Source organism: Nanorana parkeri, unplaced genomic scaffold (genome assembly GCF_000935625.1).
Source record: "Nanorana parkeri isolate BGI_ZX_2015 unplaced genomic scaffold, ASM93562v1 scaffold14, whole genome shotgun sequence".
NCBI lineage: Eukaryota > Metazoa > Chordata > Amphibia > Anura > Dicroglossidae > Nanorana > Nanorana parkeri.
Window position 1 is genome coordinate 4220947 of NW_017306282.1, and position 3827 is coordinate 4224773.

A 3827-nucleotide genomic window follows, 5' to 3' on the forward strand; every position below is an offset into this window, starting at 1 on the left:
CAAATGTCTACATGTCCCAGGCAAGAAAGGGGTTAAAAGCAGCATGTCTACAGGTCTCAGGCAAGAGAAGGGATAACAGCTGAAAGCCTTCAGGTCTCAGTTAGGAGAGTGGTTAGGAGCTGGGTGTCTACAGTTCTTAGGCACATGAGGGATTATGGGTATCTACGGGCCTTAGGCAGGTAAAGGATTAGGATCTGGATGTCTGCAGGTATAAAGCAGGAGAGCGGTCAGGAGCTGAACATCTACAGGTCTTAGGCAGGAGAAGAGTTAGAAGTTGGATGTCTACATAAGGCAGGATAATTTTTAGGAGCTGGATGTCTACAAGTCTTAGACAGTAGAGGGGTTAGGAGCTGTATGTCTTCAAGTCTTAGGCAGGAGAGGGGCTAGAAGCTGGATGTCTTCAGGTCTTAGGCAGGAGAGGGGTTAGAAGTTGGATGTCTACATAAGGCAGGATAATTTTTAGGAGCTGGATGTCTACAAGTCTTAGACAGTAGAGGGGTTAGGAGCTGTATGTCTTCAAGTCTTAGGCAGGAGAGGGGCTAGAAGCTGGATGTCTTCAGGTCTTAGGCAGGAGAGTTGTTTGGCGCTGGATGTCTACAGGTCTAAGGCAGGAGAGGGGTTAGGAGCTGGATGTCTCTAGGTCTTAGGCAGGAGAGGGGCTAGAAGCTGGATGTCTATAGGTCTTAGGCAGGAGAGTTGTTAGGAGCTGGATGTCAACAGGTCTAAGGCAGGAGAAGAGTTAGGACCTTGATGTTTTCAGGTCTTAGGCTGGAGAGGGGTTAGGAGCTGGATGTCTACAGGTCTTAGGCAGGAGAGGGGTTAGGAGCTGGATGTCTACAGGTCTAAGGCAGGAGAGGGGTTAGGAGCTGGATGTCTTTAGGTCTTAGGCAGGAGAGGGGTTAGGAGCTGGATGTCTACAGGTCTTAGGCAGGAGAAGGGTTAGGAGCTGGATGTCTACAGCTCTTAGGCAGGAGAGGGGTTAGGAGCTGGATGTCTACCGATCTCAAGCAGGAGCTCTCTCTACAGTAAAATGTTTTTTTAGGTTTCTGGCAGGAGAAGGCTTAGGAGATGAATATCTACAGATTGCAGGCAGGAGAAGGGTTAAGCATGGTATGCCGATAGCTCCCTGGAAGAAAAAAAGGTTAAGAAGGAAAGTGGTTAAGAGCTCATTGTATATGAGAGGTGGAAGTCAGTCTCTCTCTCTCTCTCTCTTTCTCTCTCTCTCTCTCTCTCTCTCTCTCTCTCTCTCTTTCTCTCTCTTTCTCTCTCAGGTTGAATTAGGAGTCATGAAGTTTTCTGTGTCTAGGGGATGAGATTCTCCATCCAGGCTCACTTCTCTCCTCCCCCCTCTCCTGGTGAATAACAGCGGGATCACTAAATAGCACTTTTGTTAGGAAAGAATTCAGAGGACAGATGGAGAAGTAAGAAGAGAGGGAGAAAGAGAAGGAAAGGAGGGGTGACAGAGAGGGGGGGGGGGGGGGGGAGGAAGACTTAGGGGAGATCTGAGAGAAGAAGGAGATCGATGGAGGAAGAATAGACGGATAAAAGGACAAGGAAGATTAAGGAGAGACACAGAAGAGATAGAGAAAGTCAGAGCAAGACGAGCAGGGTGGAGAAGGAGGGATAGAGACAGAGGGGGAGGGAGGACTGAAAACTAGAGAAAGAAGAGAAGTGAAGGAGGAAATGGGACACAGATGAGGAGAACAAAGACTATCAGAGGAACGCAGAGAACAAGAAGAACACACAACAACTTCTGAATGGACAGACACACAGGCTGAAGGACATCCATCCATGACATGGCCTGTCCTCCCAGCAAAGGGACTGCGTGACAAGGGACCGTGAGAGGCCAAACAATGAGAGACATCCCATGAAGGAGCAAGACAGAGGAGGACAAGAGAAGAAGAACTTCCAGAGATAACCTGACAATCATCAACTGACACCCGGGACACCATCCAGTCAGGTGAGGACAACCAAGGGAACCAGAAGGATCAAAATAGATAGATAGAGAGAGAGATACAGAATATATATGTAGATTGATTGATAGATACAAGAGATAGATGATACAAACTGTACTTCCATATCTATCTATCTGTCTGTCGGTCTATAAAATGTTCTGCCTGGATAGTAACAATGTCTCCGTGACTGTATCATGTCTTTGTGTAAAAGTTTACAATCACAGATGCAGGAAGTGGAATACAGGACACATCATTTATTGCACCTTCCCGGAGAGTCACATCGGGGTCCTGAGCTGTTTACATGACTAAATGTAATATTATCACTCAATACTTCCATAACACAACACAGAGCAACGCCGGGGAAGACATGTCATGAGAAGAGACAAAATATAAATATCTCTATCTATTATCTATCATCTATCTATCTATCTATCTATCTATCTATCTATCTATCTATCTATCTATCTATCTATCTATCTATCTATCTTGTCTTGTCATCCACATGTATTCGGTCGTCAGTCACATCTGGAGTCGGTCTGATTGATGTAATCTGAGGGGGGGAGAGGGCTTTATGAGCGGTGGAACCTGTATTTAGCCTCAGTCAGGTCTTGTAGGGACTCGCGCTCCCTCGATAAGACTCGTGTTGGTGGAGCTCATCTCGTCCTTTGTAGACACCTAAAACTTTTGGCAAAATAAATAATATTTGGTGGTGGGACTCCGCGGGGACGTCCGCCTTCAGAATAATGGTAGTACAGTTTTCAGTGCGGCCGGTGACTTGTTTTAGTTTTCTCTGAGAGAAGCCAACAAACTCCATGTGCTCCGGCACTGCCAGAAATCTATCTATCTATCTATCTATCTATCTATCTATCTATCTATCTATCTTGTCTTGTCATCCACATGTATTCGGTCGTCAGTCACATCTGGAGTCGGTCTGATTGATGTAATCTGAGGGGGGGAGAGGGCTTTATGAGCGGTGGAACCTGTATTTAGCCTCAGTCAGGTCTTGTAGGGACTCGCGCTCCCTCGATAAGACTCGTGTTGGTGGAGCTCATCTCGTCCTTTGTAGACACCTAAAACTTTTGGCAAAATAAATAATATTTGGTGGTGGGACTCCGCGGGGACGTCCGCCTTCAGAATAATGGTAGTACAGTTTTCAGTGCGGCCGGTGACTTGTTTTAGTTTTCTCTGAGAGAAGCCAACAAACTCCATGTGCTCCGGCACTGCCAGATATGATTGCTCAGCAGATGACTGGGAGGTCCAGAAGGTCTGTACCACGAAGCAGCAGAATAAGGGAAAGCCACAGGCAGGGCTGGATTTCCCACAAGGCCAACCAAGGCCCGCCCTTGGGGCAGCAGGGAGTAGAGGGGCAGCAGTGGTGTGGAATTCCTATGTGCCGATGCCCGGGGCATGCAGTTCTGGGCGCCGGGCGGGTAGTTGTTTTCTACATTTAGCCCGGCTTTGGGCAAGCAGAGCTAAATGTAGAGCGGGGAAGCCGCTGCTTGTTCATACAAGTGAGCCTGGCGATGTTGCCGAGATCACTTGTATGCAGCCTGCAGGTCTCCCTCTCCATGGGGGGGTTTGGCGGGCAGGGGGGCGCTTTGAGGAACCTGGTCTTGGGGCAGCAGAGAGAGTAAATCCGGCACTGTGTCCGGGTGAATCCTGGACATGTGGCAACCCTAAGGCCCCGTTCCCACTGCGCGATATGCAAATCGCGCGTTTGTCGCGCGATTTGCATATTGCGTGACATCGCGAGATTTGCCGCGCGATGTCGCGTTCAAGCTTGCATTAAGCAAGCTTGAATCGCGGCTAAATCCGCTCCAAAAAGGGTCCTGCTGTAGCGACACACGACCCGCGACAGCAGGACCCTTTGCC

The 3827-nt window shown here is 48.5% G+C and overlaps 1 protein-coding gene across 1 annotated transcript in view; it reads left to right on the forward strand.

Annotated features, from left to right (window-relative positions):
- Positions 1 to 1588: 1588 nt before the first annotated feature.
- LOC108788161 (galactose-3-O-sulfotransferase 4-like) overlaps positions 1589 to 3827 on the forward strand; it is a 26641-nt gene continuing 24402 nt past the window's right edge. Inside the window, exon 1 of the mRNA XM_018557889.1 lies at positions 1589 to 1960. The gene's annotated coding sequence lies outside the window, so the exon portion shown is untranslated. The remainder of the gene's footprint in view (positions 1961 to 3827) is intronic.